The following is a 13,738-nucleotide window of genomic DNA, read 5'->3' on the forward strand; positions in this document are numbered from 1 at the left end:
CAGGTAGCAACAGCAAGACCTGCTCCTCCGTCAGCAGTGATGGAGCATTACTTTAGGACCAAAGAGTGAGTTAGAGTCCTGCTCTGCTGGTCATGACCAAATCAGACAGAGCTTTCAGTTCTGGGGGAAGCATTTGTAGGAAAGCTAGCTCCAAAATGACTGTAGAGTAACAATCAAGCTGTGGGTGTTTACATCTAGTTGCGAGTGATGGGGATGGCGTGATGGTGTGATGGTATTCAGATAATAAACACCAACCGGCTGTAATGTACAGCTTCCACCTTCTATCCCAATCCTCTTTTCACCCCCTGAGCTTTTCTAGAGATGCCAGCCAGTGGTTTAGTTATCCATTCTAATTTCACTTATCTTCTAGATTTGCCCTTTCAAAGATAAGTTAATATTTGGGGGAAATGGCCAAAGGGAAAGAAAGAGAAGGTAAGGCATGTCATACCCCAAAAGTTATTACCCTTTTAACATTCAGAGGAGGGTAATATTTGCCATTTGGTTTTCACATATGGACATTTAAAAAAATGAGTTTAGTGACATTTTACAGCCCTTTGGACAAAAGACTCTGTAATATTAAGTTCATTTTGGTTTTGATTTTAAGAGTACACAGCTGTTAGTTAAACACAGACATCAGGATGAGCAATTAGAGTCCCTGCCTCAAGGGCCATTGGATCTTACAGCTGTCACAGCAGCCAGGAGCCCCTAAGTCATTACTATTTATTTAGAGCCAAAGAATTAGAATGGAAGGTGGCAGTGAAGAAACTTTCAGATCAATGGAGAGCCAACTTTCCAGCATCTTTGGCACACTTGTCCCCAGAACATAAAAATAATATCAGGGAATAGGTTTTGGGGTTGCTGTTAAAACTTGTCAATCTTATTATCCTAAATTCAATCACTTAAACTCACATTTACTAGCACCTTCTATAGGCTGAACACTGTGCTGAGAACTGAGAGGAATAACATCCTGTGCTTGTACCATGGAGCTCACAGCTTGATGAAAGAGACAGACCTACATGGGTTTCTACAAAGTGGGGTTAGTTGTGATCCCTAATAAAGAGAAATGTAAACAATGGGCTGAAGCCAGGACAAGACGCTATGCTATGGAGACTAGATTGAACCTCAAAGTGTCAGTAACCAAAGAAGAGTAACCAAAAAACACAGTTGGGATGAATCGGTCAAACCCTCTGTCCACCGCAGCCATCTAACTCTAATTCCTCCTCTTCCCTTCCCTGCTACCCAATTTGGATAAAGGGTAGCAAAGGACTGGGGCATTGGTGGGTCCTGCTTAGGTTATGAGTTTTGGCAATGTGGAGCTGCTGCCTTGCTTTTCCTAAGAACTGCTTAAAGGAGGTGCATATAACCTATTCATAGGACAAGTGATTTTCCCAGCAATAGACCCCAAAGTCAATTTTTCGATCAGTAAAAGAGGGGAGACAATTCCTGCTCTTCATCAGATACCAGAGTTCCATTAACACATTGGTGCATGCGTTCTGTTGTTGAACCATTGCAAGCAGATCTTACCAGTGTCATGGGAAGGCAGATGAAGAAGCCCCCTCTATATTCCTACTGCAGCAGCAACCAGGCACTGCATATCCCTGCCAGGTATACACGGGCACACTCCGATAGATAGCCTCATCCACGTGAACTTGTTGGGGCCAAGACTATTTAAAGACATCACTGGAATTCTTACTCGACCTCATGACTCGGGGAAATTGCAGGGCGAGCCTTCCTCTGCAGAGCAGATTGGGCAGATCACTTACTGACTTCAGCTTGGGTTGAAGCACATGCAGCTGTCAGACAAACACTGGCTTGTGCCAGGATCATGGCTGTTGGTGTCTGCTGCTGAAGGACCACTTGGGCTCACCCTGAATTTCCATGACCTTGCTGTAGCGAGTGGCAGGCTAGGACAGCAGCCCCACACTTTTCCTGCTGAGCAATCATTTTGTTTCCTCTTCTAGATTTTTCAGTCACTTGATCCAACAGTAACTCTACTCCAGGGAAAGAACATAAGCCATATTTTGAAGGTGACTTATTTTGCTTCTTGTGAGAATATAAAAGAGTGAGACCAATTTGCTTGCGAGCTTCTACTGTGCCACTCAAAATTCTAAGCAGCAAGGTTTTCCTTGTTAACACTCAGTCCTGAGGAAATCATAAAAGTAACAGTAGTTGCCCAATGTGCTTTAGATACTCATTTTTTGGTGAATACTCCTTTTTATTGAAAAAGGGAAGTGTTGTGAAGAAAATCTGGTTAAGATCCTTAGTTATTCAAAACACTAATGTGGAGGGAATTTGCTATAACCTTCAGTGTCTTTGCTGTCTAATTCTAGTTTGCTGACTGACTGAGAATGCTTCCTGCTTATCTTTTGTAGTTCTAATACGGCCACATTCAAATAACTCCCAGGTATTTCTAAGACTTTGGAAATCAAAGCACTGAAGATGACTGCGTTGGCTGTGGAATATATTTAGCCAAAGAATGCAAGCTAATTGGGTGCTTGATGTGGGGAGCTGGCTGCTCACATTCTTGATGATATTGTGATTTTCATGTCACTTGGCTGTCAGTACCAAGCAATCTCAGTATGGTGGGTTCAGAAACACCTTTTGAAGCAGTTGCGCTTACAAGCTTACAATTAAGAAGAAATCCTATGTATATGGGAAAGGAAGATGACTTTGAAAAGACACATCTGTTCTGGGAATAATGCTGCTAAATGCGTAAAACTGCTGCATGTTAGAAAGAAAAACACTATCATTACTTAGTTGTTGACTTAATAAATGGTTAATAGAAGAAATGAGCTCCATTCTTGGACTTTAGTTAATAGACTACCTTTCTGTAGCGACCAGAGACAGAGACTTCAGGACTATGCACCTGCATTTCACAATGAAGCCCTGCTCACATTGGAAGAGATAAAGAGGGGCTGCTGTCATTATTTGCAGGGCTACATTGAACGAAATCCTTTTCTTCTGGTAATGGATTATTGCTTTTTAATTTCCACCTCATATGCCTCAAAGCACATAGAAAGTATGAATTTTGAAAGCATTTAAAACAGAGGAAGATTAAAGGACAATGGGTTGAGACACTGCAAGACACATGCAGGTATCAAAAGAGTAGGGTGTGAGTGAGTTCTGCAGGCAGGACTGGGGTGCATCTTTTCTGCAGTATACACAGGCTTGGGGGAGTCTGGATGAAGCCACTGAGATGTTTACCAATGGTGAAAAATAGAACATAAGTTGAATAAATGGTCTTAAAACCATAAAAGAAAAAAGTAAAATATTCAACCTGCTTTTAGCCAATATGAAGATGCTCATTCTGAATTATTCCTCCACTATATACTATTTAAGTATCCACATATGTACTATCTTCTTATTCCATGAAAGAACCATTTTTAATACTGGGTAAAATATAGTTGAGAAACACACAACAACCAGCCTAGATTAAATTGCTACTAAGTACCAGTACCCTTAATGTGATAATAATTTATCTGAGCATACCAGAATGCAGCTCATCCATATATTTTAAGGAAATAATTTGAAATTCAGAGGACATGAAAGCTATTATAAACAATAAAGGGAACAATCTTGACCTCTTTGAGAGAGAACTTTTTATGAGTGGTCTTTTTAAGTTATCTGTCAAGTTACATGTTGAATTCAAGCACTACTATTTTTTTTTTTAAAGGACAGCATGGTAATAAAAGGGAAGCAAAGAGGACTCATAATGAATTTGCAAGAGCTTGGGCGTCATTAGGCAGGCATAACTGAAAGCTATTAGCATGAAGCTTGCTATGCAGATTTTTTAGTAGTGTCATAGGAATCTATTTGCAAGGAGAGAACTTATTTCCTACTGCTTCTACACTCCTTATTTCAGCACACGACTGAAAATAAAAGGCAGACTGGAGTCCATCTTGAAAATGCAAAAGTATTTTCAGATAGTCCTGAGAGAAAGATTATACAAAGTACGAGACTATTGACTTTCACAGTATGAGCAGGAGCTATCCATGGATTATCACACAATCACCCATATTCTTTGGTCTTGGGTGCCCAGAATTTGTTGTGCTAGGACATGCCATATGGGGGATACCTGTGTTCTTCTGTCTCCTGAGGGTCATGCCCATCTCCTTACGCCAGAGGAGGCTCTGTGGGGTGGTGGAAAAAGCTCTGGACTGAGAGCTGGGTACGTGGATTGCACACTTACTGAGTACCTTTTTGTCCTAAGATGTACAAATGTTGTAGATGTAACAGGGGACACGCTCCAGGACTCCCTGGACAATTCCTTCCATGGGGTCCCCAATAGGTGGGTTAGAAGATGGGGCCCAGCTACTTGCAATGCAATCCTGTGAGGACAACTGCATGTGGGTGAGATTACTGGAGGGGCAGTGCTGTGGTGTGATTAATGGTGCAGTCACTCACACTACTTAACATGACAGTTGTTACCTATCAGTTCCTTTGTTTTGATGGGGATTTTGTGAATGTCTCTATGATAGAGTCATCACCGTTTAACACCTTGGGGAATTTTTCTTTCCTACCTGAACAAAGTTGTTGGGCAGGCACAGGGTCCGAGGGTATGTCAAGGTAAGGGCAGCACTCTGTGTCAGGGGTTCTGGAGTCAACCCGAGCAAGCCTTTTCCCTCCCTCCTTGTGGGCCAGGGTCTTTCCTGAGGGTTCTGGAACAAATACAAGCCCACTCTTGGCAGTTGTCCCCAACGATGACTGCTCATTAGAATCTCTGCGAGAACTTGAGTGGCGATATTCTGTGATAGTTGGTCTGAAAGAAGCCTTGGCTGCTGGTTTTATTATTATCATTATTATTGTTATTATTTAGTGCTCAGTAGGTAATTCTGTCACTGGCTTTGAGTCAAGAAATGCTGATGTAGGGCCTCCCTGGTGGCACAGGTGGTTTAGGGCCGCACTGTGAAGCTGTCCGCAGCCCTTGCAGTGTAGGTTTGATCCCGGCCACCTGGTGAGAATCCCACATGGCAAAGCAGATCTCTCCTGTCTCACCTGCTGCTCCCCTCAGCAGTATATTTCGTCTGTCTGCCTGTTCTGTTTCCCACTCTGTCTCCCGGGAATCCTCTCACCCTCCCGCACATCTGGCCTGTACCCCAGTTTTTGTATAAATAAATAAACCTTAAAAAAAAATGCTGATATAGGATCTTGCCTGGACAGTCAGATATGGGACTCAGAAGCCAATCGGGCCTGGAAGGCTCCAATTGAAAAGGGGCAGTGGGAGGTGGGCATCTTTGAACTCTTCTGGCAGATAGGAGCCCCACAGGAGCCTTGTGATTAGATTCATTTAGATACTTGTTAAAAATTGAGAATCCCAGGTCTCATGGGTATACTTTTAGATTCAGGAGGTCTAGGGCGGGGCCTAGGGAGCATAGGCTTGGCAAGACCTCTGGGTGTGTCCTGTCCTTGGGCAGGCTGCAGAAAACCTGGGCCAGCAGCATAAGTGCCCACTGGAAATTGGGCCACACACGGGATTCTCCACCCAGCTGCTACCTGGGACTTATTTTTCTGACTAGTTCTGCTGCTAGACTGAACTCTGCTGATTTTTATCTTTGCATCAATTTAGGAAAAAATATTATTCAATTATAATGTAGTGAGTGAGTGAGTGAATGAATGAATGAATAAATGAATGAGAAAGTAAACCAGCTTGTATAGATGTCCTAATCTCTTTGGGCCTCAATTTTCTAGCAAGTGGAGCAACTGAACTCACTTTCAAGTGAATTAACTTTGTTTCTATCAGTTTTGAAATTCTGACTATTTTTCTTTTTTGCTTTGTCTTCCCCTTAGCTAATGCTTCAGTAAATAGATACCTGAGCTTATAATCATTGTGATTACTCAAGGAAAGCAAAAAGCATTGAGGAGATGGGTCAAGATTAGTAAGAGTGTTTTAATAGCTCCATATTTACCATAGACAATAAAATTTAATGTAGTTGATGTTAAAATATAAAAAGAACAAGATTTTTATTTACTAAGAGTGAATCTAGGAGTTTGCAGAGATCCAAGATGTCTGAATTCCAACTCCAGCTTTTTTTTATTGGATTGGAGGTTCAGAGGGAGTGTTTCTGTCTGCATTGTTGATTAATTGATTTAAAATCTGCCTAATTTATGTTTCTGGAAGACAAGAAATTCCTAATTATCTGCTTTTCATTAAAAAAACAAGCTCATTGGACTTGATTCAATGATATGATTTGGGCACTGAGAGCTGAATCTTTCCTTTAAAAAAAAAAAAAAAAAAAAAGAAGACTGTGTTACAAAGCCCAGGGGAGCTTTTATAACAAGCACACGCATCCTCAGTGGCACTTCCAGTCCACATGTCAAACTTGAATTTTGCTGTAAATTTTTAAAACAACTTCTGCAAATTAATATATATAAATAAACCTGCACAAAGGCTGTTTAGTTTCTTTGATTCTTAAAAATATCACTCCTCCCTCTGATTCCATTGTTTTACTCACAAACTGATACAGGCATTGCAGAAATGAATGACTTTAATTTGGTTTTGATTCTTGTTAATTAATCCACTACTACAAGTATCATTTCAACTGGCTCTCTTCTACAGCTGAAGAAGAAAAGTAACTCTGTTCCAAATAGCAGGGGATAAACAGGCTATTTTTTTTTTTTTTAATGTCTTCTGAGGTCAATCCCTTCAGTCATCCCCTATTGTGCAAAGGCCTAAGACTGATTTGACAAGGTCACATGACATGTGTATAGTAACTGGTGGCCTCAGCTGGTCTGGGGGATTCAAACTGCACATTTCAAAGAAAGTGCTGGGAAATATTCCTGGAAAATAACCTCTAAGTCCTTGGAATATTCTGCTTGATAAGAGTGGCTTTGTTTGCCTCAGGCCTTGGACCACAGCAGTCTGTGCTCAGTGTGATTTGTGATAGGGGTCTTGGATAATACCATGCCAGTGTCCCCCCTGGAAAGGCTGGAAATTGTGGAGCTAAGGTATGAAAACCCTGGTCAACAGAACTCAGGTGAGATTCCCTGTTTGACAATATCTGTACATCTGACATTAATTCTGGGAGAATTAAGCACTGACAAATGACTCTACTAGGAAGGGACATCTGGAAGCTTGTGCCTGGTCTCTCTTGGATTCTGCCATATGTGCCTTGTACCTTCCTGATTTTAATTTGTATCCCTCTTGTAATAAACCACTAACATGAATGTAACAAATTGTTTTGAATTTTGTGAGTACTTCTAACAAATCTTTGAACCAGAGGGCTTTCTTGGGGATCCTCAACAAAAAGAGCAAGATTAAAGGGTCAAAGTGTTAAAGGGCAATCTTAATTAAGCCAAGAATCAAGGAGAAGGGAGAAGCCACACGCCCCCTGCTTCCCCCTTCATGGTGAAAGAGGCACACGGCAGAATGGTCTGTTGGCCATGGGTGGTGAGTCTGCCTTTCTGCAAGAGAACTCACTTCCCTGACAGTCCTCCCAATATAGGGAAATCTTGAGGTCAGTAATCAGATCCCTTTGGTGCCTGCCTATCTGGTTTTGGTGCTAGGAATTGTCTAAGAAAATTATCTACGGAAACCAAAAGACCTGGGACATCATGGATTTGCCACAATGGATGGAGGCTACCAACCAAGAGTTTCCACAAGCATCCACCTAGAGTGTATTCCCTCCATCTGAATGTTGAAGCTTTGGTCCCACTAACTCATTTTCTAGGTAATACAAAAGGAACAGCCATGCCATTTTTGGACATTTTTGCTCCTCAAATAATACTTTGGCAAGATATTATGCATCTCATAATTTCTTTCCAAATGGTGTAATGCCTTTTTATTTATGTCAATCTCAGTTTTTCAAAATATAGCTGATATTTCATAATTAACTCATACGTTTTATTTGCGGTGACACATTCAAACTATACGATAATTAATGAAAGAATACATACATCCATGCATATACTCACACATACATACAGGGTATATACACACACTTGTGCACACACACACCTATATACATACTAAGTCAAACAAAGGTAAGTGAATGGAGAAAAGAAAGAAGCGAGGGAGAATAGGGTTGAAGGGCTATTTGGTATCTTCAGGAAACTTGCTAAGACATCTAGGCTCTATCAGAGACCTGCAAGGAGTGAGGGAAATAACCCTGTAGGCATTTTCTCCCTGTAGGAGACAGAAGAGAATATTCAAGACATAAGTGAAAGCATGGCAGGACAAAAGTGTGCCTCGTATGTCCACGGGATGGAGCAAGTACAGGGGAAAGTAGTGAGGTCATATCGATGTTGGGATAATATGCAAGGTTTTAGGTCATTAGCGGTACTTTGGCTTTTGCTCTGAGTGTGGTGGGAAACCATTAGAGATTTTAAATAGAGAGGAACCAATACTAAGTTACATTTCACAGGAGTTACTTTGACTACTAAGTTGAGAATACATTATGGGGGCAAAAGTAAAAGCAGGGAGACTGTTGTAGTAGTTTGTTGTAATATTTCAGGTGACAGGTGATGGTGACTTGAACTAGGGAGGAAAAGCTGGGTGATCTCATTATGGAGATAATCTGATGATAGCATCAGAAAAATGTCTGATAGATTGGATGCGGGAAGAGAAGAAAGAGAGAGAAAATCAGAGGGAGATAGAAAGTGAAACAGAGCAAGAGAGACGTTCAGAATAACTTCAGTGTGTTTGACCTGAGTAACTAGATGGACAAAGTTGTCATTTATTGAAAAAGGAATGGTTTAAAAGAAGATTAAAAGGTCAATTCTTAGATAATAAATAGATTTTCAAATGGGTCTGCTGAGGAGGCACTTTGAAATATGTGTGAATATTTAGAAACAATGGGGATTTACTAATTGCATTGGGTGCATAGCATTGTATAATGCTACATCTATAGAGGCAAGACAGCTTCTGAGCTAAAATCCTATAATTCTGCTACATAGGAACTCTCACTCTAAGTTAAAATGTTTTCTTTATGCCTCCCACCTAATTCAAAACTGCCATACTTCATTATTAATTTGAGTATGTTCAGTACTACTGTTCATCTGATGAAATGACATAATCTTAAGAACGTAACATAAGCACAATTCAAAATTGACAGGACTTACAGCTTTGAAATCAGAATTCTTGATTTTGTTAACTTACAGGATTGACATTATTTTGAATTTTATGCAGAAGTAAAACTTAATAATGCTACTACATTTTCAAATCTTTAAAACTCAAATTTTCATATAATTTATCAGTATTTATAATGAAAAGTGTCAGTTTGATACAGAAGGTAATAAAAAATTATACAATTGTACCCAATTCCATAGTTCAAACATTTATTTCTTCACTTCTCAATATTAACATCCATTCAATAGTAATAAACTCTAGAAGTAAACAAACAAACAAACAAAAAAACCCAAACACCTTAAAGGTAATTTAATCTAAACTTTCCCACCATATATAACTCTCTAGAAAACACTTGTGGTCATTTTCAATAAAAGGGACTCATCATGTGCAAATTAAAGTTCACTGACTTTCTGATATTTCTCCTTTAAAATGGATCCTTCTATGCTCTTCATCTCAATAATTGGCAAAACCATCCCCATGGAAACCTCATACTCATTCTAGATGTCTCCCTCATTTAACGCTTCATGTAATCTCTCATCTAATCCTGAGATTCAGTCTCCAAAACCCTCCCAGTATCTTCTCTACCATCCTCAACAGGTCTTGTTCTGGTATCCTTACTTCCTTCTCTGGGCCCCTACCTGTGCATCCTCCACACACTCCCTAAGGGAGTTTTTTAAAATGTAAATAGAGTAGGGGGTGCTCCCTGGTGGCCTAGGGGTTAAGTTTCAGCTTTAAAAACAGCCTGAGTTCTATAAGGCCAGGGAGCTATGGTGCAGCAGACCCTGCTCTGTTCCCCACTCTGTCTATGATGGATCCTCTCAGCCCCCCACAGCCCTCTGTCCCTCTGGCCTATACCCAGTTCTTGCAATGCAAATAAAGTCTTGTTCTTTAAAGAATTTATTTATTTGTTTGTTTGTTTGTTTATTTATTTATTTATTTATTTATTTATTTATTTATTTTTGCATAGAAGAACTGGGGTGTAGGCCAGAGGTGCTGGGTAGGTAAAAGGATTCACCAGAGACAGAGTAGGGAGCAGAACAGCATATATATTGAAACACACTGCTGAGGGGAACAGCTGGTGAAACAGGAGAGATTTGCTGTGCCATGTGGGTTAGTTCCCTGTCTAGGGATTGAACTCAGGCCACCATGGAGGGTCATGTGGTGGTAGCACTTAGACTTAACTCCTAGGCCACCAGGGAGGCCCCAAATAAAATATATATATATATATAAATATGTATATTTATATTCACATATATTTATATATTTATTTATATTTATATTATTTATACTTATATGTTTATATATATTTATATATATATTTATTTATTTATATTTATATATTTTTTGTATATATTTAAAATATATAAATAAATCTTTAAAAAAAAGCTAGAGTTTGCAAGGCCTTGAAGATCATATTAAGGAATTTAGATTTTATTTTAAGTACATATTGAATATATATATAAACATATATAAATAAATACATATATAAATATATATATATTTAATATTTATTTATTTTTGTATACATTTATATACATATATAAATATAAATATATAATACAAAATATAAAAATAAATATATAATATATATGATATATGTATTTATATATATATATGTTCAATATGTACTTGCAGTAAAATCTGAATTCCTTAATATGATCTTCAAGGCCTTGCAAACTCTAGTTTTTTTTTTTTTTTTTTAAGATTTATTTATTTATTTATACAAGCACTGGGTACAGTCAGAAACCCTGGAGGGTGAGAGAATTCACCAGAGCCAGAGCGGGGAGCAGAACAGGCAGAAGGACCAAAGTACACTGCTGAGGGGAGCAGTGGGCGGCAGAAGAGGTCTGCGGGCCATGTGGGACCCCTGCCTGGCGGCCGGGGATCTAACAGGCGCTGCAGAGGCTGCGGGCAGTTTTGCAACCCAGCGCTCAACTGCTGCGCCACCAGGGAGGCCTGCAAACTCTAGCTTTGATTATCTCTTCAGACTCATTGCCAAGCTATGTATTCTCAGAAAATCCCACCCAAACAGGCTTTCTTTAGTTTCCAAAAGTTTTGAACACTGTCCTATCTCAGGACTTTCAAACACACTGTTCCCTCTCTTTGAGTGAGTGTGCCTGGATGAATCTTACCCACCCAGAGATTTCATTTCAAATATACTTGCTCAGAAAAGCTTTCTTTGATCTTTCATTTTTCCTACATAGCACTTTCCACAATTGAAATTACATGCATTAATGTGTGATTGTATGCATTTATAATTCAAACTACATGGTTATATATAGATGTATAACTGGTATAATGTCTATCTCCCAACCCATAAGAGTAGACAGCATATCTGCCTTTCTTCACTGCAGCGTTGGCCCACATATAACCTTCTTCCTAGTACATATTAAGTACTTAATATTTTGTTATATAAAGTATGTAATATTTTGTTTAGAATTAGAACACATCTAATTATTACAAATCATAGTCAAAGTTTGTTTTATCAACCAAATGATGTGTATGTTTCCCTGATGAAGAAGTCCCTTTTACTATAAAACAAAGTTATGTTTTTTTAAAACATATTGTACTTTAGAAGTAAAGAATAAATATATGAATCCCTCATCACTTATTTAGGTTAACTTTAACATTAATAGTGCATACATAATTAAACTTAAAATCATGAGTTAAATAAATAAATGATAAGCCTGGGGACAGAATGGCTACCATTGGTTTATCACATAGTTCACTCTTTGGTAGAGAACATTATCTAGTTGCTACAGTTTAGCTACATATGTTTCTTAGTTACTGTTCTGCAGAATAAATAACAATGATTTAATATGATAATAACACATGTATAGATAACACTTATTAAAAAATAAGTCAGGGCTATTTAATTCTTGCAAGAACTCTACAGTCATGCACCACAAATGGTGTTTCCGTTAACCAAAGAAACCATAGATAGGAGGGTGGGCCCAAACTTCCTCTTCCTTGTGTTATCTTCCATTTGTATCGTCCTAGCCTTTTACACAACAGCAGCCTCACACAGTCTTATTTACCACTGCCTTTGCTGGCATTGTTTTCCCTTGTGCTAGATTTAATCTGTGTTGTTTGTTCATCATGGCTCTGATCACAGAATATTTGAATGTTGCCAGTCAGAGGCCACATCAAGTGATTGATCTGTAAACAAAATTAAAAATGATTAAAAGCACTTCAAAGGGGGAAAATCAGTGATGGTTATTGCTCCTTTATTCAGGCATCCCCATCCCACCACAGCTGCAGTCTTGAAGAACAAGAACAAAGTGAAAGGAGATGCTAAAGGATCTGCTTCATCGAAAACATGAGACTAACAAAAATTCTGGAAGAACATGTGTCAGATAAAGAGAAGTTTCTAATGACCTGGATTGAAGAATAGACATAGAACATAATTCTCTTCAATGGTGATGATCATGGCAAAAGCAAAAGCATGTTTGTGATGTTGAAAGAACAGGCTGGGCCCAACTAAGATGTTGAACTTACTGCTACTGCTGGAGCGATTCAAGAATTGCTACTCATTGGGGCCTCCTTGTTGGCGCAAGGGGTTAAGACTCAACCTGTGAAGCTATCTGTAGCCACTGCAGCACAAGTTCGATCCCCAGCCAGGGAGTTATCCACATGGTGCAGCAGACCTTTCCTGACTCGCCTGCTGCTCCCCTCAACAGTGTATTTTAGTAGATCTGCCTGTTCTGTTCCCTACTCTGTCTCTGGTGAATCCTCTCAGCCCTCACACCTCTGGCTTTTACTCCAGTTCTTATATGCATGAATAAATAAATCTTAAAAAAATAAAAATAAAAAAAATTGCTACTCATTAGACATGAAGTAAGTGGGGAATCTAGGAGTGCTCATATAAAGGCAGCTGAAACTGGGAACTGGAGATAAACTGTGGAAGAAAATAACTTGCCAGAGCAAATCTTCAATATGGACCAAAAACCCTCTATTCTGGAAATCAAAACCTGAAAGGATTTTAATCCATAAGGCGATAAGTCAATGCCAGGTTTCAAAGTTCTTAAGGTCAGGATAGTAATCTTGTTTGGAATTGATTTTTCAGGCTACAAATTTAGATCCTATGTGGTTTGACATCGTGAGAACCCCAAGGCTTTCAAACATATCAGTGATTCTATAGGAACAATAAGAAATCATAGAACCCCAACAATTCTTCCAACATGCCCTCCTGGACTGCTATGCCAGGAAAATGGAGAAGTACTGTTTGTAGAACAATATACCTTTCAAAATTTTTCTTGTCATTGAATGTTCTTGGACATCCTCCTTTTACTCATGATTTTCATCTTAACATCAAAGTAGTGCTTCACCAAACATCACACCTTTGATCGAACCAATGGATCAAGGGGTTATTGAAGCTTTTTAAGGCCTACACCTGAGGAGGGGCTTTGCCCAGGCTAGTGAGGAAGACACTGAGGAGATACCGATGCAGTGTTGGGAGGACTACACCATCTGGCATCAAGAACTTTTCTTGGGCTTGTGGTGAGTGCACCTTGGCATGTATGAGAGGGATATGGAAGAAGACACTCGAGAGGTTCATCCATGACTTCAAATTATTTGCTAAGGATAAGGAGGTTGCAAATATCAGCAGGACTCTTGTTGAGATGGCAGGCACCTTTAACTGGGTGTGGATGAGGAGGTTATTGAGGCAACACC

Source organism: Talpa occidentalis, unplaced genomic scaffold (genome assembly GCF_014898055.3).
Source record: "Talpa occidentalis isolate TD23 unplaced genomic scaffold, MPIMG_talOcc4v2.1 talOcc4.13, whole genome shotgun sequence".
Classification (NCBI taxonomy): domain Eukaryota; kingdom Metazoa; phylum Chordata; class Mammalia; order Eulipotyphla; family Talpidae; genus Talpa; species Talpa occidentalis.